Source organism: Crassostrea angulata, chromosome 2, assembly GCF_025612915.1.
Source record: "Crassostrea angulata isolate pt1a10 chromosome 2, ASM2561291v2, whole genome shotgun sequence".
NCBI lineage: Eukaryota > Metazoa > Mollusca > Bivalvia > Ostreida > Ostreidae > Magallana > Magallana angulata.
In genome coordinates, this window is record NC_069112.1 from 46,536,274 (window position 1) to 46,561,471 (window position 25,198).

General features: G+C 35.8%; 2 long non-coding RNA genes across 2 annotated transcripts in view; one reads left to right on the forward strand and one right to left on the reverse strand.

Annotated features, from left to right (window-relative positions):
• The window catches only part of LOC128170387 (uncharacterized), a 197,717-nt gene that overhangs the window by 35,985 nt on the left and 136,534 nt on the right, over window positions 1-25,198 (reverse strand). The window lies entirely within an intron of this gene.
• Window positions 1,692-24,117, forward strand: LOC128170388 (uncharacterized). The gene is made up of 5 exons (XR_008241823.1): window positions 1,692-2,529; window positions 7,871-8,011; window positions 18,191-18,291; window positions 21,796-21,895; window positions 22,522-24,117. It is a non-coding gene; the product is annotated as an uncharacterized LOC128170388 (long non-coding RNA).

Genomic DNA, 25,198 nt, shown 5'->3' on the forward strand with positions numbered 1-25,198 from the left:
ATGACATCACTGCTTAAGTATATTGTGGGTCACTTTTTGGTATTTCAAATCAGTAGCTAAACTGGCAAAACACAGTCCGACAAAAATATTTTAAATGTTAATTAATATACCCCAAACTGTGGACAGTTAAAAATGCCTGAATTAGGTCTACATTTGATATGTTTTGTGAATAATCTTTACAGTTCTCCGCAGGCGCCCTATAGTGATTAGTCTGTCTGTCAATCCCTCCATCCGTCTGTGTGTCTGTGATCACTTATCCGGGGCATATCTTCATTCCCCTTGGCCCAATCTGGCTCATACTCCACCCACAAAATGTCTTTGGGAAAAGGTGTGCAGTGACTTTGAACTGTGTTTCTAAGTCAAAGGTAAATAACAAAGCAGAAGTATATACAAAATCATTGTCCGGATCATATCTTCTCTCCCCATGGTCTAATCTGGCTCATACCTCACCCACAGAGTGCCCTTGGATAAAGAGTATAATGACCTTGAAACATGTTTCTAGGTCTAAGGCTAAGGTCATGGCTAAATTATATATAAAATCCCTGTCCAGGGCATATCTTCTATCTCCGTGGTCCAATCTGACTCATACTTCACCCATAGAGTTTCTATGGCTAGAGGGTGTGCAGTGATCTTGAATGAAGTTTGAAGGTCAAGGGTCAAGGTCATATCAGACCACTCAAAACATTTTTTAGGTCACCAAAGTCACACAGGTGACCTATTGCAATTGGTCTTCATCCGTCGTCATGCGTCTGTGCATTGTGTGTTGTGCGGTAACAATTTTACATTTTTAACTTCCTCATGAAAACTACAAGGCCAATTGCTACCATTTTTGATGTGAAGTTTCTCTATGGTAAGAGGAATCAAAATTGTGAAATTCATGGATCTACCACCCCCAGGGCGTCACAGGCGGGGCAACATATGCAAAAAAAGCCAAATTTTCATTAATCTTCTTCTCTACTCCCACACATGTGAGAAAAAAACTGCATGCATCGTTATGATGTCCACAAACTCCTCTACCTAAATTGTGAAATTCATTGCCTTGGGTCATGGGTTCAGGTTGTGGGGGCATATAGTGTTAATGCACATACAATGTAAAGTTTAAAAATCTTCATCTCTACAGACACAGAACACGGAATAAAAACTACCGACCATAAAACCTGCTACTACACCTCTAAAACAAACTGTACCGTTCCATGCAAGAAACGAACCGTACCGTTCACAAAACAAACCGTACCGTGCAAAAAGCGTGCAAGATAATTTATGCAAGACCCGCCTCCAGACAGACAAAAAAGCATACCGTACCGTGCAATAAGCGTGCAACTTCCATATATGGCTTATTGACCTAATGTTTTTCGATAAATACAGATGGAGATTATTGCTGACCAGTTAAGTTCAATATTTTGTTAGATTTTTTAATATGGGATTAAATAACACATACTAAGATTTAAAACTGTTATTCACATTAAAACAGTTACGAAATATATTAATTTAATTTCCTTTCTAAGACCGTTATTATTTTTTTGGTTTTCGACAACACTTGCATTGCCGATTTCCTTAACATTGTAAACTTTTAATGTTCAGACAATTCGTGGTTATACTATTTTGATTATTTTTATGAAATGTTTGAAACACTGCATGGGTACACGCACATACTGGACCTTACCTTCTCAGGAGAGAGAGAGAGAGAGAGAGAGAGAGAGAGAGAGATTAAAAAAAAGGTGTATGTTTAGAAATAAGTACATTATGGCTAAACAAAAGGTTGAAATATTATAATATATAATTTTATATCCTTTTCAAATTGAAAAAAAAGATTGCTGACTTAAGTTACTCGGACACAGAAAATTATCGGTGCTTTCAACGTTAATGTTTTCACAGACGTGATGTTGTAACTGACAATCCGATTAAAATGTCGGGAGCTTGCCTTAACGTCTTATTTTCTGTTATCGGAAAAAACCCTTTTGATAGAACACCTTTTGATTTGTTAATTAATCTACAACTAAACTTTAAACCAATTAAAAATGAGAAAAGAAAACATTTAATATAATGTTTTCAAATATATGTGGATGTGCTGTACATGTAGTAAATGACAACCACATATTTCCGGTGACTCGAGTGATTTGTACTTCAGCTATTTATGTAGCAATAAATAACCAAAAAATCACTCTTATATGATAAATTATAGATAAATACATGTACAAAATTTTGATAAATTAAATGCAAGCATTGAACAAAAAAAAGTACACGCAATCCATAAAATAACTTTCAACTTTATTTCCCGCATAGCTGGTAATGTCGTCGTGATTTCACATGAACAAAAATCACACGTGCGATACATGTTTAAGTGTACAGAAGCTGATCAGAAACACAACAGCGTCTTTCATCTTGGGTTCTATACACAACAGGTGTTATTGTCTTATTTTGTTTTTTGGCAATTATTGTACTTTACAACTAAATCTGTATATTTGGATGCTTTATTAACAGGTGTACACGAGATGCCAGTATTCACTCCTTTCCACGGACACCTGTTAGGTAACTCATCACAATCTATCGTATGTAGAGTCTGAATATATCTTCTACTTTGTTAGTTTCATCGCTTTTCTTAATCTCTAAAAATCAAAAGAACTGTCTGTAGATATGTACACAAACAACTACACGTAAGACTAACGGCGCGTGGATCCGTAGAACAATTCAGCGACTCTATACATGCGGGATTTTCACAATTATTAAATTGCGATAAAAATATCATTTACCGGGTACGTTAATGTACCAAAAAAAAGAATAATTACATTGTAAATAGTTGAATGGAATTTTGCAAGTGGATGTAAGCACAAAAACAGCTCTTTGGAGATTTATTTTCAATCTAATATGTGTGATGTAAAAAAAAACTATATTATTTTGCTATAAGTTTGTATAATTGGTCATTTGAGGGGGATTTTATCACAGGATCGCCGGTCAATCAGTTTAAGTATAACAGTAAAGATCACCCATGTGCCGTGTGCTACTTGGCTCCTCCTATATGGGTAGAAAAAATAATCGAATGAAAACGTTCTTGTTTTTTGTTTTCTTAAATATCTATGAAAAAGAGTGTTCCTATTTGAAATTATTCAACAATAACTTCCTTCCAACTTCATGATTACCTTACTCATGTACTGGTGATCAGAGTCTTTTTCCCTCGCTGTCGTATTAATTTTGTTACTAGATATATTCTTAATATATTTAACACTTTTAACATTCATTTGTTGATTACCGGGTATATTTTTCTGTGTCCTGTTTACAACTAGTATGTGTGTTAAAAGGTAAATAAAATATAAACAGGTTAGTCAGCATTTGTAAAACGTCAGCTAATTAAATCGCATGCATACAGTGAAGAGCGGACACTTGTTCAACAGAAATATATATAATATAATATATGTAAGATATAAATATCGCCATTAAATGCTATTGACTTGTGTATATCCAGTTGCGTACATATCGTAAGAAATATGTTACATGTACATGTATAGTTTAACGGAAAAACAAATAGTCATATTTTGATTATACACGCCATCTTAGTTCAGATAAGAAAAGCGATGATGGGTTAATTGAAGGTATGATCTGTGTATACGAACAAGTGCAGAAAATCATAGAGTCAATATTTGAATGAATAAAAATTCGTGTCAAAAAACTGTATAACAGTTGATTACAAGATTTATTATCTGAAAATCATTGTTTATCTCATCATTAACTGCGTGTAATTTTACATCGTCTATTCACTAAGGGAATTTGATCGGCAGTAGTACTACAATAGTACGCAATAAAGAATGATCATACGAATTATGAATAAAGAAAAAGAAAGATGCTTGTAAAAATAACAACTAGCCGAGAATCAAGACAACGATAAAGGAAACTAAAGAAATATCGGAATAAAGTCGGGGCAAATTTTTCAAAGCAATTTTAAATTGATTAGAAATATTTAATGACTTCACTTCAAGTACATGTACAGAAATAAAAACTTAAGATGCTTTGTAAAATTATTGACAACTCACTGAATTAACAAAAATATGTTGGATTAAAGTCAAACAGTTCTTTACATCTATCTTAATGATTACATTTATCTAAAATTAAATATTATTAAATAATAACAGATTAATCAAAAATAGAAATTACTTTTGCTTCTCGGTTGTCACCGAGTATATGTTTCCCGAAACGTATCAAAAACAGGGGAACGGATGGAAGTTCTGATTTTAAATAGTCTATAAGATTGAAATACATTTGTAATATATCACATAATAAACAAAAAAAATCATTATCATATGTCATAATTACCACCTTGCTGAAGTAGATCGAGCAAAAACTAAGCAAAATTTTATCAAGAAAAATCAAAGTGTTTAGGCCACGCCTACCTCATAAATAAAGCGCACAAACTGTTCACAAAGCATGCAGCTATTTTTAACAAAGCGTACAGTGCAAGAAGCGAACCGTTCTGTTCACAAAGCGTACCGTACCGTTCACAAAATGAACCATACTGTTCACAAAGCGAACCGTACCGTTCAAAAAGCATAACAAACCGAACCGTGCAACTGGTTAGCACGAATTAGCACGTTTCAGGGTCTGTAACTGCATGCTTAGGAAAAAAATTTCATGTCATCTTTAATATTTAATATTTCTTGTCCTCTGCATGTAAGGCAAGGGTTTTGGCTGGGAAAGGGGGGGGGAAGGTATGTATTTGTTAACTTGGTTTTCCAACGGAAAAATCTGGTTATCAAAATAGTGAAAATAGCATGCAGGTGGGTGGGTGGGCTGACGGGCGGGCGGCTGCAAAAGTGGTACCCTCATTGTACGGATAACTCCTCCTACAGTTTTCAAGATTTGCAGATCAATTGTACATATATCAGAGGGTGTGCATATTGCTAGGTTTTGATTTCTGATAATTTATGAAAAAAATACCAGCTTTTGAACTTAGTCATTTTTTGGCAAAATATTGCATAATTGGGTACTCCATTTCACTGGATACGGTAGGTAATGTTTATCAATACAGGGTTGACATGGATTATGGATACAGTTCACATAAAGGAAAACCTGGTTTGCTGTCACATTGACAGCTTTTCACTTGTTTTATTTTATCTGCTCAGAAAGAATGTGGGCGCTTAAGATGTAGATTCGGCAGGAATCTGGGCGCACAAGGAGATGGAAAATTTTATCAATTAATTTTGAATATTTTTCGAATTTTAACCGTTATTTGGTTTCTGTTGGATGTGGAATGAGTGGGAAAATATTTGAAATGCAAAAGGTTTTATTATAATATGGGTCTAAATAAAGCAACATGATGCAATTCATGCAAAATCCTACTTATTTACAACTGTTTTTAAATGATTTTGTTGTCTCTGGGTCTTCTCTCCACAAATTTGAAACGTGTAAAGATAACATATTTCAACATTAAAAATGTGGCTTTTGAAAAAAAGACGGAGAGATGACCCAGAGATGACTAATTATGTACTTTTTCAAATTATTTTTTGAAGGAAAAAAAACAAAGTCCATTGATATGACAGTGTTGTTTCAAACAGTACTTTATAGAGCATATATTGACAAGTCTCGCACGGCTCAGTGGTTTCGTCCTGGATTAGTGAATACATACATTCAGTGTTTTGGGTTCAAATCCAACTGGTGGTCTTTTTAAAAAAAATCAAACTTTTTTGTTTTAAATGTTTGTTATTATAACATGATGTTGAATTATAATATACCGGTATATTTTAATTTGTTGTTATTGATTTCTAGATCTGCTGTATGAACACTATAAAAAAATTCTTTTCTTATGACTAGTTTTTTAAGGATATACACAATATAACTTCATTAAAATATGTTTGCATTAACATTTCCAACTAGTTATCGGTTTACCTCTCATTGCCATTTTTTGAAAGCTAATTGTGAGTTTTTTGATAACGGGAATAGCCAGGTACTTCGACTCTCAACATAATATATTTTTGTTGAAACCTGTACATTGTCTTTCGAGGTTATAGACATTTAAATCCCAATTGATTCGTGTCGAGGATTCCTGCAAACTTACAATCTTGTGCGCTCACTTTCTTTCAATGAAAGATGTATCCACAGGTCACACCTAACCCACCATCTCTTCTCTTACCATTGTGTGTATAGTCAAAATATGACTATTAGTTTTTGTTATCAGCTCACCTGAGCTCAAAGCTCAAGTGAGCTCCTCTGATCACATTTTGTCTGTCGTCTGTCTGTCCTTAAACTTTTTGCATTTTTGACAAACTTGGCAGAAAGCATCCTTAGGCAAAGGATATGCAAAGTTGTGAAAATTAGGGACCACACCATTTTTCAAGGGGAGTTAATGAAAAAAATTTGAAAATTGTTTAAAATTTTTAAAAATCTTCTTCTCAAGAACCATTTCGCCAGGAAAATTGAAACTTGTGTGGAAGTATCCTCAGGTAGAGTAGATTCAAAGTTATGAAAATCATGACCCTCAGGGGAAGGATGGGGCCACAGTTGGGGGTCATTTTTAGCTCACTTAGACGAAGTCAAGGAGAGCTTATGCTATACCCTCGGCGTCGGCGGTGGCGTCGGCGTCGGCGTCCGGACCTGGTTAAAGTTTTTGTTGCAGGTCCTGTATCTAAGCTATTACTTGTCCTATCTTCACCAAACTTGCATGGATGATGCATCTGGACCTACCTATGGACTTGAAGACTTGGATGCTGAATCTGGGTCCTAAATTTCAGATGCTGGAGGAGGTTAATGTTGTTGGACCAGGTTAAAGTTTTTGTTGCAGGTGCCCTTTGATTGCATGAATATCCAAGATCATAAAGTATGATTTTCATATAAAATGATAAAGGTGGTCTTATGAAGGTGATGTCTCATAAGGGTGATGCTCCGTCTCGGTGAGCTTAGTAATCTATGATTACCTATGTTTTACAGAGGAATATATAGAGTAAATCTTTAAAAATCTTCTCAGAAACTAATTGGCTAGGAGAGTTGAAACTTATGTGGAAGCATTCTCTGGTAATGTAGATTTGAAGTTGTGAAAATTTTGACCCCTAGGGGTAGGGTGGGGCCACAATGGGGGTTGAATTTTACATAGGAATATATAGAGTAAATCTTTAAAAATCTTCTTCCCAGAAACTAATAAGGCAGGAAAGCTGAAACTTGTGTGGAAGCATCCTCAGGTAGTGTTGATTCAAACTTGTGAAAATCATGATCCCTGGGGGCAAGAGTAGGGCCACAATGGGGGGGGGGGGGGGGGGGTGGGGGGTTCCAATTTTACATACGAATATAATAGAGTTAACCTTTAAATCTTTAAAAATCTTCTTCTCAGAAACTAAGTACTCAGGAAAGCTGAAACTTGTGTGGAAGCATCTTCAGGTAATGCAGATTCAAAGATGTGAAAATCATGATCCCCAGGGGTAGGGTAGGGCCTTATTGGGGGGTTGAATTTTAACATAGGAATATATAGAGTATGTCTTTAAAAATCTTCTTCTCGGAAGCTAATTAGCTAGGAAAGCTGAAACTTGTGTGGAAGTGTAGATTCAAAGTTATTTGAAGGAAAGAATTGGAATTGTTTGATATACACCCTTTCCAAAACTGTAAAAATTATTACGTTTAATTTTATTATAGGAGTTTTGCAATATAGACCCATTTTGATGGAAAACGAATCTGACTTTAAATCATGAGATTTTAATGGGAGAGAAACAATTTGATGAGCTTTTATTCAAGAGGTCCCTCATTGCTGAACAAAATTAGGGCCGTAGGCCCGGACCTATGAAGCCGAATGCTAACGTTACTGCCTTAATTGAAAATGCATTTGTGTACTATACCAAATTGATGTATCGATAATGCATGAGTTGTAACACTGAATTTCTCTCATTTGTGCACTTAGGAGGATTTTCATTTGTTTGCTGCCTTTGTCTTGGGAGGTGGAGGCACCAGGGCAATGAGGTCATTTTGTCCCTTTATGATGCTGACAGAGAGTCCCTAACCATCTGATCCATCATGATAGGCATTTTTCTTTATGATGCAGGTAAAATTATTACAATATTATTCTTTGTCATTTTACTGTGAGGCATATTTGTGGTCTCAAACCAGAATAATTACCTTTTTAGGTTTGTGACTTTGTCAAGGAAGAACTAGGTAATGTTTTGGTTGAAATCCAAAACAGTTATGAAATTTGATGAAAATGCATCAGATGTTTAATGGACATCTCTACTTTATAGAATATAGATTTGAATTCCATGAATTACAAAGAACCCTTGAAAATTGCATGTTAAGTTGCCTTTGTCATATCGCAGGAATGCAGATTTTTGCCTGACAAAGCACATTAAGCTAGAATTTAAAGTCATTTACAGTAAAAATAATATCTTAGTTATTTCATATTTTATGGTATGGATATTTGATTATAAAAAAGTATATTTGAACTAAAACATAAAACCACTAACTAGGCTTAATACGTTTATTGCATATGACCTTTTTGCGCTTGATTTTTTTCTTTCAAGATTTTTTTCATTGTTATAAATACTAATATTAAAAAATGATGAGATTTTATTTTCTATCAAAATTAAAAAAATCAAAGAAAGACACTAAAATGAAGAAAACAAGTTTATTGAACAAGGAAATTAAATAACAAATACATTATACATGTAGCACTTAAATTCACAAATAATGACAACTACCCTGGTAACCAAAGTTCAAATCAAAGGCAAACCAATTCCAACCATGTATTCTCTCTCTCTCTCTCTCTCTCTCTCTCTCTCTCTCTCTCTGCTCTCGTACACAAAACAACTTCTTTCTTACTTTCCTCTTTCTTCTCTCACTCTTCAACACAATTCTCATCTTCATCACTGTCCGATTCATGAATGATGGCAGGGATGTTAGAGGCGTCTTCCAGTGATGCAGTCCAGTTTCGAACCCCCTTTAGTGAATTCTGATATCGTCCAAAAGAGAGATACTAGATAACATTGGTAACATGGCCACACATCCCAACAACTCTGGTGCCAGCTTTACATTTGCAAAACCATCCATCAACCACTCCATCACAGAAACTGACCCAGCATCTGTACTGTTTTTCGGATATATGTCTGCTTTAAAATTTGGCGCATAACAATCCAGGAATCTTGTCATTGATGAGGATTTCAAATCCACCTTCTGCGTCAGTGTGTTCCTGAGCATAGGAGAGGGCCATGCGCAGCTGATATACCCCGAGCGTAAGTTGGCGCAGTTCACTTTCATCATAGCATGGAAAATCTGGAGCTACATTCTCCACATCCACTTTTGACCAACGCATTCCTCTTCTATCCAGTCCCTCACCTTCAACACGTTCCTGTAAAAAAAAACCTAATTATATATATGACAAAAGTCAGAATTTGTCCTACATCTAGATTTAAGCATGTCATTACATGGACGAAATTATTCAAGGAATATTAAGGAATCATTCTTTGAGTATTATGAGGTGATAATTTCGGTCTGGGCATGATCAAATCCAATTAGGCCCGAAGGGCTTTATGATAGATTTGATCATGCCCTGACCAAATTATCACCTCATAATATTCAAAGAATGATCCCTTATTATACCCCCGCTCCGAAGGAGCGGGGGTATACTGTTTTACCCTTGTGTGTCCGTTCGTCTGTCTGTCCGTCCGTCCGTCTGTCTGTCCATCCGTAACAAAAATGTCTGTCGCATTTATCTCAGCAACTATTTATCGCAGATGCTTGAAATTTTTACACAGTGTTTGTTAAGGCATGCCATATCGTGGGATATATTTTTGTACTAATCGGACGTCAACTTCCTGTTAAATGACGACTTTGCTTATTTTTTATCCAAAATTTTCAAACAAATTTTTGTCAAAGATTTCTCAGCAACTGTTTATCGCAGATGCTTGAAATTTTTACACAGTATTTGTATAGGCATGCTTAATCATGGGATGTATTTTTGTACCAATCAGACGTCAACTTCCTGTTTAATGAGTACTTCGTTTATTTTTAGCCAAAATTTTCAAACAAATTTCCGTCAAAATTTCTCAGTAACTATTTATCGCAGATGCTTAGAATTTTAACACACGATATGTTTTGGCATGCCATTTTGTGGAATATATTTTTGTATCAATCGGACATCAACTTCCTGTTAAATGACGACTTAGCTTATTTTTTAACCAAAATTTTCAAACAAATTTTTGTCAAAGATTTCTCAGCAACTGTTTATTGCAGGTGCTTTAAATTTTTACACAGTATTTGTATAGGCATGCTTTATTGTGGGATGTATTTTTGTACCAATCGGGTGTCAACTTCCTGTTAAATGAAGACTTTGTTTATTTTTAGCCAAAATTTTCAAACAAATTTCCGTCAGAGATTTCTCAGCAACTATTTATCGCAGATGCTTGAAATTTTAACACACTATTTGTTTTGGCATGCCATATTGTGGGATATATTTTTTTTATCTCATACGTGTGGTGTATATTACCCGTGTGATAAACCTTTGCTATATCACACGGGTGATGCTATATCAAATACTTCCAGTCCAACTATTTTTGACACTACCCCTCGCTTCAACGCTTCAGTGACCTATTTTCGGAGAGTTGCTAGTACTTTCAACATAACTACAGCATATATATAACAAAAATTGATTTAAAATGGATTTTGTGAAAGATTTAACTTAAAAATATGAAGGAAAACACATAATCTGATAATTGCGTAGCATAGGCGTCGGAAACGGGGGGATATTGTGCGGGGGGGTTACCCCCCACTTTTTTTGCAAAGTTACAGGTAATCTTTACTACAAGACCCTTTTTTCTGTGCTTTTCAAGATTTTTGATAAGTTTAGCCCCCTTCTAACTTTCAATTTGCTTTGGGAAGTTTATAAAACTGCAAATCACGTTATCTATCAAAGTGTCCATCCTAAAGACGCGATAAAAACAGAGCGCTCTGGTTGTGTTTATCAAGAACTTACCGAAATAATGTTTCAAAGGACTTATTCACTTTTGTCAATTTCTAATAATAAGGCTAGTGTTTGTTTTATAAAGCCTCAACAAAGGTTCCTCGTTCGAGTCAATTCAAACTAACGAGCATTCGCAACTTCGTGTATGTCAACAATATTCAAGTCTTCTGACTGATCAGTATTTCCATTTAATCAAGTGAATAAGCTCTAAGAAAAATTATTCAGAGCTAAAAAATTATTTCAAGGCTTATTTCAGTGAAACTTTACATTAAAAGAGTTAGAATTTATCTCAGATATGACGTACTAAATTGTATTGCGCAAGGTAACAATAATTGATAACACGACATTGCATCATCGCTTTTAATCTTTGAAAATTCAATTCGGGTCATATATAGGGGACTGTCTCAAAAGCTTCATGATATAAATTAAATTGTATGAGATAAATAGAATATCTATGATTGTGTGATTTTATATTTGCTTTATCCAACTCGTTGAAATGGTTATATTCGCTCGGCAAGCCTCACGAATATATACACAATTTCAACTCGTTGGATAAAGCAAATATAATTAAATCACACAATATAGATATCCTCTATGTATCAATCGGACGTCAACTTCCTGTTAAATAATGACTTTGTTTATTTTTTTATTTTTATAACACACTATTTGTTTAGGCATTCCATATTGTGGGATATATTTCTGTACCAATCGGATGCCAGCTTTCTGTTAAATGTTGACTTTGCTTATTTTGCATATTCACATCAGAGCGGGGGTGTCACTAGTGAGCATTGGCTCACAGATATCTTGTTACTTATATTTATATAATTTTAAACCATTATACGATCAAATATTTAAATATAAATAAGCAAACCTGGCTAGCGCCTCAATTTGGTGTCATTTGAAGTTGTGGGTTATATAGTATAAAATCGATGCGTAGAGTTATCCCAGGCAAAGACACTGGCAAATGTAAATATATATATATATATATATTTAACAAACATAAAAAGTATCTGTAGTGTATTTGCTCTCTGTGAAAGATGGAGCATTTTGGCAGCAGCTTGTTCATCCTCTTCTGATGATCTACTAATTGGAGGCCTATACTTGTTACAGAGCGCTGCAACTATTATAACATAGTCACCAATGAATGGAATCTGGGAGTTTGGCAAGGTCTTGGACAAATACTGCCACTGTTTCAGGCGTCCATTACATGCTTCAACTACCCATCGCACCTGAAGAGTGAGAAATACATGTATAAAATAATCTTCAAATATTCAACAATCAGATGTACATTCACAATTCAGTTTGAATTACCTGTGTTCATGAAGATTAATAAATATTTTGAAATTAACTCAATAGTATAATTACATAGGTATATTATTTCTAAAAAATAATAAGTACTACCGTAATGTATCGTGTATAATAAGCACTCATGTATAATATGCACCCCCCAAAATTGACGAAAAATTGGCGAAAAAACACCAGGTCCTATGTATAACACGCACCCAAAAAATGGCAAAATCAACGGCCGCCATTTCCCCCCAAACTGTCATTGTTTCATGATAATTTTATAATCCATGCGCAATCTCTTTAATTTTGTGATCGTGACATAGCATAGCAATTATTGTAATTTCGTGATCGGAACATGGTCCAAGCGACATTATAGTCAAAGTTACTATATTTTACTTAAAAAGGATGGCATGATTTACATGGGCGGTATCAAATACCATTAGACTCTTCGTAAAGAGAGTGGAGAAGTTGAAGATCATCATATTACGTAGAGAATACCAGCAACTGAGCTTAGTGCTTAAAAGTAATAATGTTTGCAGATATAAACCAAAACAACATCAAAAGAAATGATTTAATTGATTAATTATAGTCAAACTGTCTCATTGATTGTTGTTAAATAATCATTCTGAAGAAACGTATATATGTCGTATATCGTCGTTATCAAGTCGTACACATGATCGATGTATTTTTAACAGTGTCTATGTAAAGCAATAACGTTTAACTGCATAACTGGACACGAAGTAATCAAGTTTAACAAAATCAGAATAATCGCTAATCTTCATGCACTTGAAAACACCCTGTGAAGTTCGACACAAGACAGGTGCATGCTTCTGACACCGGAAATTGTTTAACAAACATTGACCACGCGCCGAGTCAACAGGTGACTGTTTACGTAATGGCGAATGCACTGGCGATATTTCAATATTTTTGATGCTAGAAATAGTGTTGAGAGAGTATAAATATTTTAATACATGGAAATAAAACTAAGAATAAGGTATTTCTGATGCAGTAAATTTAGTATACATCCATACAACTTGCATTACACACTATATCGGCAGTCACTACTCCTGTGGTATCAAGAATCACGGCTTGAAAAATGGGGTAAAATTTTAGTCCTATGTACAACATGCACCCCAACTTTTGATCAAATTTTGGCTAAAAAAAAGTGTGTGTTATACATGCGACATTACGGTATTACAAGTTACCTTTGTCACTACTCTTGATAAGTTAGAATCAAGAGTTGAGAGCAGCTTCTATCCCAGTTTCATAAATGCTGGCATCTCTAACTTTATCCCAACATCTTCCAGAACATCTTGGGCATCTCTCACTGAAGCCACGGTCCACTACAAACACATCCTCCTCTTGAAGCCAGTTCCTGAGTTCCTCAGCATTATGGTAAATCATGTGCCTCAGTATGCTGGCGTCATTGTTCTTACTGTCTGCTAGATAGGGGCCAAGAACTGACACAATGTACCCAGTCGCTGTCACCACAATCATGGGTTTCACAAGAGGCCTATGTTTGTGAATGCTATATGATCTATGAGCAAAAGCAAAATTTGAACTTTTCTGTATGTACACATATGTTCAATCGAGAACCAAAATTGCTGGATTTGATGTAACGTCTTTAGTCATGAGATTTCTGGCCAGTTGTCGGGTGTGGTTCTGGATCACCTCCTCACGTGTTATGTGGTTAAATCCAAGATTGTGTGGCACAAAGTCTCTCATAAGTGATGTTCATGCAGAAACTATAGCTCGGCGAACCTGGAATACATCATATTTAATTAATGAAAATCTCCTTTATCAGATAATAAAAAAAAACATAAGTAAAAATATGTTAAAATTTTTTTATTTTCATATTGATCAATTATAAAATTCTTACTTGAAATTTAGTCCTATGAAACAAAACAGCAAGCAATTTGTTAGAAAGAGCTGATCTAAGTTTCATCAGGAGGATGGCAATACATGTCCTCTTGCTCCGATTTCTAGTTGAGTTGATGCTGGTAACTGACAATACAATGTCGTGAAATTCCTGTCGAGAAAATCCTGTCAGCACTCTATACTCATCGTCATTCATACAGCTTTCATCATCAAAGTCAAGCCTTGACTGTTGGAATGCCTTCTCTCGCAAGTCCTAAAAAATGAAATTATCATCGTTTACATGCTACATCATCATTGTTGTCATCAACACTATCACAATTCTCCTCTTCATCAACATTAATCATTACTTTAGTTTTACATTATTATGTATCTTGATTTCATGCAAATTGTTGATACCTTTATGAGACTGAGGATGAATGTTTTGTTGAGCGTTGTGCTTTCATTGGTCCTGATCTGCTGCATAGCGGCATCAACCATTTTCCCGATGTTGCACACAGCATCTTGCTCCAGATGGAATGATGATTTCTCTCCTTATAAACACTAACAGCCGAACATGATGGGAAACAGTCACAAGCTTTGGTCCTGGTGTCTTGCAAACAAAGCAGTAACCATGGCTCTGTGGTGATGATGGAAAAGGCAAGGGTACAGATGGGGGACTTGGGAATGCATGTTTTGGACGCTTCTGCTTGGGTGACGCAAATGTTGGATCCTCTGTTTCCTCTTGGGGAGCTATTCTCGGGAACATAGATTCCCTTGTCACTGAATCTTTGACTTTCCGACACTTATGACGACACTTGTTACAGAGAACATCTGTTTGAACTTAACATTTAAGGAAAAATGTTTGCATAATATTAACAGAAATGTACTAGCTGGGCGTCTTTCATCAGGAGGGGCCTTTCTATTTCAAAGCACACATCTAGATTGTTTCTCATCCATCCTTAAAAAACAAAAGGTGATATTAATAAGCTTAGTATTAATCACACACATTTGATTTCTGATTTTTTTTCAAATATACATGAAGAGATATTAGATATGATTTAACTAAGGATCCTCAACACCCTGTGAATGATTTTTATGACAGCTTAAGTACATCACAACATGGCTTCCATCTACCAACCTGCAGGTCATGAGTTTGAATTCTGCCCTGACTTTTATTTTCACAAAGAATAAGTAAAATTTAAAAAAGCTGAATTTTTTTTTTTGGAGGGGAGGGGGGTCATTTTTAAGTTAAACCCATGCTGAAAATCCATATCTTTAAGTTACTTAAAAAAAATGGGCTGGTATGCAGAACTTATACATGTACCTAGGGTATGCTGAAGACCCTGAATACTTATATATATTGATATATTCAATTATTCGTTTATAATCATTTTTTTTTTATCAGTAAAATGAATCGTATGCTTAAATATTTAAGTTTAATAATGCCCATCAGCTCTATATTCTAGTACACCCCCCCTCCCCCGTTCATAAAAGACATTCAACATTTTTGTGATTAACATTGTTTACAGCATCCATAACAACCAAAATGGCATCCCCTCCGTCGGAATGGCTCGGTTTTATCTGGATTGTGTTTTTATTATTGTGTTAATTAACAGATAAAAATGCTCTTACACAAAAAAAAATGGATGATTATTGACCGAAATTTGACCGAAATTTGATCTCATTTTTGCTTCAATAGACGAAATACGAGAAGTGGTTACTCCAAATTGCATTACGATTAGCGACTATCTAAAACTAAAATTGATATTTGAACCCTTCTGACAATGTCGCCCAGGACGAAACTTTCAGGATAAGTACATGTACACGTTGCAATTAATTCTTCTTGTACAGAAAATCATCCCGGGCGACGAGGTCGAGGTGATCAATTTAACTCATTTACATCAGATTGACCAGTAAAAAGGCCATAAAATGGCATATCGCCATTACTTTGATGGATCATTTCCTACGCATGCGCATAAATGGGCCAATTCTAGCATGGTATTACAAGTTATTATGACCTCCTCTTTATATTATATGCGGACAACATATCGGAATCGCAATATATTTTTTCCCATAAAAAAAACGTGCCAATTCTTAAGGAGACCGTACCTAGTTCTTCTCTTTACCTTCTAATAATTTTACAGTTTATCAGCTCTGTTTATTACTGCAATGACTAAACTGTAATAAAATGTCAAAATTGTGGAACCTTTCTTTTACAAAACTACTGTAATACCAGTTAAAAGGGGAGATAATCAGAAATTAATGAGAATTTTGAGACATTTTCAAAAATCTTCTTCTAAAGAACCATTAAGCCAGGAAAGCTGAAACTTGTGTGGAAGCATCCTCAGGTAGTGTAGATTCAAAGTTGGGAAAATCATGACCCCAGGGGTAGGGTGGGGCCACAATGGGGGGGTCATAGTTTAACAAAGGGAGATATAGAGTAAATCTTTTAAAATATTCTTCTCAGAAACTGATCAGCTGGGAAAGCTAAAACTTGTGTGGAAACATCCTTAGGTAGTGTAGATTCAAAGTTGTGAAAGTCATGATCCCCTGGGGTAGGGTTTGGCCACATGGGGGGGGGGTCAAAGTTTTACATAGGAATATATAGAGTAAATCTTTAAAACTATTCTTCTCAGAAACTAATCAGCAAGGAAAGCTGAAACTTATGTGGAAGCATCATCAGGTAATGTAGATTCAAAGTTGGGAAAATCATGACCCCTGGGTGTAGGGTGGGGCCACAATTGGAGGTCGAAAATTCACAAAGTAATATATAGAGTAAATCTTTAAAAATCTTCTTCTCAGAAACTAATCAGCCAGGAAAGCTGAAACTTGTGTGAAACATCCTCAGGTAGTGTAGATTCAAAGTTGTGAAAATCATGATTACCGGGTGTAGGGTGGGGCCTTAATGGGGGGTCAAATTTTAACATAGGAATATGTAAAGTAAATCTATAAAAATCTTCTTCTCAGAAACTAATCAGCCAGGAAAGCTGAAACTTGTGTGGAAGTATCCTCAAGTAGTGTAGTTTCAAAGTTGGGAAAATAATGACACCCCCGGGAGTAGAGTTGGGCCACAATGGGGGGGGGGGGGGGGCAAAGTTTTACATAGGAATATGTAGAGTAAATCTTTATAAATCTTCTTCTCAGACACTAATCAGCCAGATGATTCTATATAAATGTTAAGACTTTGGCCCCAGGACAATTCTTCGGCTCACAAGAAGGTTCAGAGTTTGATGTAGGTTTATATCCCATATATAAACAATTGTTAAGGATGTTTTTGAGAACTGCAATACTCAACATGTGATATGACTATAAAATCATCCTGTTAGAAAAGGGACTAATGATTATATACATAAGAATATGCAGGGGGAAAATAGATTATATTTTTACAGGATCTACATGTATTGTTGTACATTGTCCAGATAGTTTGTATTATGACTCCATTGAGCTGATTTTATCATACCTATTGTTCCTCAGGTGAGCGATGTGGCCCATGGGCCTCTTGTTTTAAATTCTGAATGGAATCCATTCTTATTGAAAAATCTTATTCAATTTTTTTCATCCTTAAGGTCAGACGACACGTTCCTCAATTTTAGATAACTTTTTCCAGGAATTTGTTAATGGTTTACAACTACTTTGACAAGCTTTCTTGCAAAAAATTAGGGTACCTTACCAGGCATTTCTGCGAAATACCAGAATATGCAATTTCCTATATAATCTTCTTGAAAATACACTTGAATTGCTGATATGAAAATAAATACATCTACACCACAGCTAAATTCTCTAAAATAGAACTGTATCTCGGGCGGGGCGGGGCTTTGAACTCACGACCTCTAGAACCTCTACGCTTCTGGCAGAGAGCGGCCACGGTTCTAACCACTCGACCATCTAGGCATCTAACCAAATACAAGTATATTTTGATCATTTTTTAAGTAATTATAAAATTAAAAATTTTTGTTGGAACTCTTTATTACGAGGAGATACAAAAAAGATTCTCGAGGAACGTGTCGTCTGACCTTAAGTACATAATAACAGACACATTTATTCAAATTGTCCATGTATTTGATTTGTTAAAGTTAATAAGAAGCAGTCAATTCATTTGATCTCACTGTAATTCCACATTCATTTCAGTACTTGCTGAGAGAGAGAGAGAGAGTCTCATACTCGGATGAGCACAGCGTAGATATAAATCAAAATCCCGGACTTGTGTTTCATACACAATGATGTATAAGGTATTTATAAGGTTAATGAAAAAGTCAAATTTGACAAATTCTGAGGTGAGTAAAATGATTAGTATTAGAATGAGGGTACTAATGCACTTGGATGTTGACACCTTAGAATTGTTAATACAGTGGGGCCTCAGATATCCGGACGCCAGATAACCGGACGCTTCAGTTTACGGACGATTTTATTTGGGAACAGATTTTTTTATACGTTATTTTCTCTCATTTATCCGGAATTCTGTGTTCCGGATCTGGACGGTCTGTTTTTACCACAAAACATCGTTTTACTACTAATCTTGCTTCATTTAACCGGACAGTAAAATTTCATGATACCATACTCAGTACAAAAGATTTCCCCTGTCAATTAAGTTTCACACCTTTTTTACGTGCAAGACCCTCATGAGTAGCTTGTATAAACACACTGACATCCCAAATCACTTTCAAAAATTGGAAAATTGCGAACAACAGTGTATCACACACATACCACACTGAGACACAAAGAATTTAGCTAGATATGGTTATCATTATTGTCCGGTTAATATTTCATGACAAAATAATAAAATAAAGTTCTTTATATCTAAAAACGTTCATATCAACAGACAACTCTAGCATATGTTGCTATATGGTATGAAAGGCAAAAAACCTAGTATCAACACTGGGAGCCATTGTATACAAATACATTATCATTCATGACAACGATAGACACATTTCAGATATCCGGACGCTTCACCTATCCGGACGATTGGACTTGGGAACGAAAGCGTCCGGATAACTGAGGCTCCACTGTACAAGATTTAGCTGAGCAGAAACAGATAGGGCTAGGTGATGTGCTAGATATATAAATGAAATAATTTTTATTTTAAAGTAAATTTATCACTGTTTAAATTTGATAAGTTGTAAACAAGCTCAATTTTGACATATGAATGCCATGTGACCCTATATATTGCTAGTAATTAGCTCACCTGAGCTGAAAGCTCAAGTGAGCTTTTCTGATCACCTTTTGTCCGTCGTCCGTCTGTCCATCTGTCCGTCCGTCCGTCTGTCCGTCCTTCTTTAAACTTTTTACATTTTGAACTTCTTCTCTAAAACCGCTTATCCAATTTCAACCAAATTTAGCACAAAGCATCCTTATGGGAGGGCGAATATAGATTGCAGGAATAAAAGTCCGATCTATATTCAAAGCGGAGAAAACCTTGAAACTGTAGAAAAAGGGGGGTGCAATTTTGAAAATCTTCTTTTCAAGAACTACTGATTCCAATTCAACGTAGCTTAGCATAAATTATCCTTATGGGAAGGAAAATATAAATTGCAAAAATTAAGGTCTAATTCTGTTTCAAATCTGGGTTATTGCGAAAATAATAATAAAGGAAAGGCGTGTTTCAATCGGGCTCGGCATCCGGTAAATGGGTAGACAAGACTTGGCCTGGGCAAAACAAAAGATTGGCAGTTATTAATCTGCCAATCTCATTAAAATTTCAGGATATTTGATGGACCAGTATATTTGTATTTGCTGTAAATATTGCTGCAAAATAATGCATAAATTTGGAATTGACGATTGCTGATTTCGTCTTTATTACTCCTACTGTACATGTGATCCTTGACTGTGTTTGTGTACATTTGTATAAACTGATTTTGAACCTCAAATACCATTGAACCGGTCTTGAGTGAATAAAAGAATTGAAAATCTTAGGCCATTCTTTTTTTCCATTTTAAATGCTGGATAGGAAATACCAAGTTAAAAATCTTAAGCTGAATGTAATAAACTCATGTGGAAAAAATATGACTCAAACCTAGGCGAACTGTGAGCTATGCATCTTGCTTATAATTCTACGATTGACGCTGAAATTTTGGTTGAACATTGGAAATTCTATATGTCGAATTAGAGTATGTTAAATACTTGTACAAACAAAATAAAGAATGATATTCTGTATAAACCTACTCTCTGGGGCCCCCTCTTTATACAATAAATAATGTGAAATCTACATCAATTTTGATAGTTTTTCAGACACGGGTTAATAAAAACGACATCTTTAAAACAGTTTCCATAGTTCTGACACATTTCTGTTGCGGGGATAAAGTAATTATCGCTATTCCTAAGAAAATATTACAGCGGAAAATTATCCTGGTTTGTACTCGAAGTAAATAACAGTCATTTAATTATAATGGAGAAGACAAATAAAATTTTTGAATGTTTTTAATTTGAGGAATTGAGCACATTGAGGTACAATTTTCTTCTTCACATCCGAGGGACCATACGAAACAATATCTTTTGAACGCCATTGTTGCTCAGGTGAGCGATGTGGCCCCATGGGCCTCTTGTTTTTTGATAGTGAACTTTCAGATGTGGCCAAAGACATACATCTTTAAGTAAAATACTTAACTAGCCAGGGGTGTTTAGTTACATTGAGTTATATGGGAAATGAATTGATACTCTTTTCCCTAATAAAGTTGCAAATATGTGACTTTTTTAATTTGATTTTATGACCAAAATTTAAAAGTATTGTGCATATTCATGACTGAGGAAATTCTTGCTTGCGATTGTCTATTATCTGATTGGGGTCAGAGTTTAAGTGATTCTTACCTCACCTGAGCCGAGCTTTTCAGATCAAAATTTGTCCATCGTTGTCATTGTCACTGTTGGTGTTGTTGCTTAAATATTTCACTTTTAATTTTTATCTAATCTTAGAACCACTGAGCCTATTTCAACCAAACTTGGCTTAAAGCATCAAATTTTAAATTTTGTTCAAATGAAGAGCCAGGTCCCTTTTAAAGGGGAGATCATTTAGAATCATCAAAGATTTAAAATCATCAAAAATAGATCATTAAAAATTTGTGGGTTTTTGAAAAAGAAATTATAAAAGATAAACAATTGGCCAAAAAAGCTGTAATTTGTGTGGAAGCATCCCTAGGAAGTGTTTTTTCAGGTTGTTCATATCATGATCTCTGCAGGAAGGGTGGAGTCAGGAATCACAATGGGGGATTGAATTTTTACATATGAATCTATATAGAGAAAAGTCTTTAAAAATCTTTTCGAAAACCAACTGGCAAGACAATTTGTAACTTGTGAGGAAACATCCTTAGGTAGGAAGATTCAAGTTTGTTCAAATCATAATCCTTGGTAGGAAAGGTGGGGTAGGATTGCTGGGGGGGGGGGTGTTGTGTTTGAACTTTAAAAAAAATCTTTTTCTCAAAAACTAATCAACCAGACAAGCTGAATCTTGTGTGGATAACCCTTAGGTAGTGCTGATTCAAGTCTATTTTACTACCTTGTTCAGAAAGTTTGTTTGACTCCATAATTTAAACTGATTTTTAATGGCTGTCGTTACTCAGGTAAGCAATGTGGCCCATGGGCCTCTTGTTACTGAACTCTTTGCAATGTTACATTTGCAAAAATAAACTTCCTAGGTAGTATATGAAAGTGACCAACAGCTATAGCTACATGTGTGGCTCTATGTCCTGTCCCCTTAGGATCTGTTCACTTCCTCATACAACCTTTTGCGGTGTCTGTTGTAGTGGCTCATCTTACATCAAATGGAATGGATCCATGCCAGGATTCACTTTTCCTTCCCATGCTGGTTCCAGTCCAGTAAACTGTCACAGTCTGGGAAATTCTGTGAGTTCTCTCTCAATGCATGATGCTATAATTTAGCTCTTTTTAGTTCACCTTAACTGAAAGCTTTTGTGAGCTTTTCTGAGAACTTTTGTCTAGCGTCCATCTGTACAATTTTGACTTTCTCTGCAGAACCAGATTATCAGAAATCATTTAGACTTTGTAAACAGATCTTCTGCATCACTAATACCCGTAAATACACAAGATGTCAGTAACATATTACACCGAAATTTGCTTATATTAAGATATTGCAAATATTTTATCTTTGAAATGAAATATATTAATTCCACATATTATAGATTTGGTTACCTTTTCAAAATTTTATTTTAATCTTTTTTTATTTATTATTTTTGAAAGAATTTTTTTTTTAAATCTATGTCGGTGGGTTAGCTTGATTTAAAAAATTGTAAATCAACATGTCTCAATGAAGTGAAAAAAATACAGTCTTCTTATTTTCCTGACAACAAGCAAAAATTTAAATTTGTAACACAAAATGCATAAATAAAATTTTAAAAAATCAAACTCTGAGCTGTAAAACTTTGATTTTAAGAAGTGAACAGCAGATTTTGGTATAAATGCTGAAGGCATTTTGATGATATTATAGTGTTTATCCCTTACCATTTCTTCAGGTCACTGGTGATGCCGCAGAAAGAAAACACTATGGGTATGTAATATGATCTTTATTAGCAATTACCGCCACATATAGAATAGTAAACGAATAGTACAATTCACAGAGCAATAAAGCATGTCTTGTGTCTTCCAAGACAGGCAAAGGAAGGGCAATGTATATGTCATCTTGCGTGTAAGCAAGTTCAGGCGGTAACCAGGCAATTTGTACCAACTATCACCAGGACCACCACACTCCTCCCCATTTTAAAAGAGGGCATCCCAGCCCGAACAATAGGGCAAACTATAATAAACATACAATATCTAAATCCTAATAGCTTAGGACCTAAAACATACAAAATAAAACATTTTACATGTTTTTTTTTGGTCTTTAAAAAATACTAACACAGATTTCACAGTCAACATCACAGTCCACAAACTTCACAGTCAGATTCTAGCATCTAATTTGTCTTGGTCCAACCTCCTGCTTTTCCTGGCCCCTCCGACTTGTCTAGTTCCACCATTTTCCCCAACACATCAGGTAGTCCACATAGTATTCCCTTAGCACGAAGTCCAAAGATGACATCTACAACGAAGTCCAACGATGACATCCACCAAGAGATTCAACGATGACATTAACTATGAGGTACAATTTTTAACGATGACATCCACCACTCTGTATGACATACATCACTCCGTATCTAGACACCAGACATTTTTCCAAGATGAAGGCACTTTGCAAATTTTTGACATAGTGTCCAAGACTCCGGCACTGCAAGTAAGGTAGGGACTACAATGTACCAGAGTAGCAACAAGTAAGATCCATGTTCCTTAACATTTTTAACCAGCTAATGGGTACATGGACTCCTTGTACATCTTGGTACACTGGATATCTAAACACTCATCTGCAAATGCAGCCCAAGGTACATACAAGCATCTGGTACACTCTACCAATGCTAAGACAAACAAAACAGTACACAGTACCCTGCATCACCGTGGAGTACCTTTCCACATCATAAAACATAACACTCAACTTGAGAAACCTACTATCTCACGGACCAGGTAAAAACTCAGGGCAAACAAATATTTAAGCTTTGTCCTGGCCTTGTCATCAGAAATTCAAACAAACCTGGAATGAGACCAGTCCTTGCCCTCTTCACACAATAACATCAAACTTTGGGATTACCCTGATTACACAAACAGTAAGTTTTCCTTTTCTGATACTTAAACTTGTTAGTGCCCTTGCTATCTTGCAACTTCACAGACTCACTGGTAACTGCTTGGTGATTTCTAGCTCTACTCCTTGTCCCAATGTAAGGCCCTCAGTCAATAGTTTGACTTGAAGTAGTCTGTGAGACTGCAGTGTATTCTGCCTTTTTCAAAACAGACTTCAATGTCTTGACACTTTTCGGCACTGGTACATGTGTGTTATGCTCTGACTCACTGCTTGACTCTTCATCAATGACCTGCTTCTGATAGTTATAGAGCCACTGAGGTATTTCTGTAGCATCGCATTTCTCAATTTATCATGATGCATGGTCCGAACTTCTCTGCATTACTTTACTATGAACACAGTATCTGACTTGGCCTTTACAATTATACCTGGACCCTTCCAGATAGACTCCACTCTCTTCCCTGCTAGACTCCACTTTCTTCCCTGCATTGCGGCGCCAATATACAAAATCGCCAACCCTGAATGGACATGTACACAGTCTGATGTCTTGTGCGGTTTTCATAAATTTATGCGCAGACTTCAACTTCTGCTTGGTGGCATCGTGTGCTTTTTGCACGGTCTGCTCTAACTTCTGCACATACATGTTTATCTCACCCTCCTCCCCATTTTGAAAAGACTTCAGAGGGTGCCCGTACATCAAGGTTGCTGGTACATTCACCTCTCTTTCCAGCATAAGTCTATTTGGTGTATACCCTGTGTGACGGTTTATGGCTGACTGCAATGCCACTGCGAGTGGACCAAGATACTTATCCCAAGTTTTAGGTTGACTGTCTTTATAACAGCAAACTGCGTCCATCAAAGTGCAATTATAGCACTCTACTTAATTATTACGCCAGAAGGCCTATAGGAAGTTGTTCTAGACTTGTGGAATCCCAGCATCTCACAAACCTTACAAAAGAGCTCACTCTTAAAGTTACGGCCTTGATCAGTAAAGATCTGGAAGGGATCCCCGAACCTTGAGAAAAAGTCGTTGATAGCTGCCCTCGCAGTTACTTCCAAGGTTTGTGAAGGAATTGGCACACCCTCAACCTACTTAGTAAAGTTGTCTACCATCATGAGAATATACTCATTGCTCTGCTCCATGCGAGGGAAAGTCCAAGAAAGTCTAAATGTACTCTTTATATCGGGCTTCCAGCTTGATAACGATTCATATCTGATCTATTTGGCAATGAAGCTCTCTTGTTTTTCGCACAGAGAGCACATGTCTTTACATACAGCTTTATGTCCTTTACCATTCGCCACCAGTAGAACTGTTGCTGCTGGCGAGTTAACTTGATAACTGCCAACAGCTCTTTCTGCGTCGTACAATATCTGCGCTGCTCGGATGATAGCACTGCACTGCCATAGTCTATAGTTCTTTCTTTCCCGTTCTGAATTTGACTCAGCTCTCCTATAACTGTGTAGTCCGAAGCATCAGTGTCTGATACATTGACCATGATTATTAGGTATAGTCAACACAGGGGGTT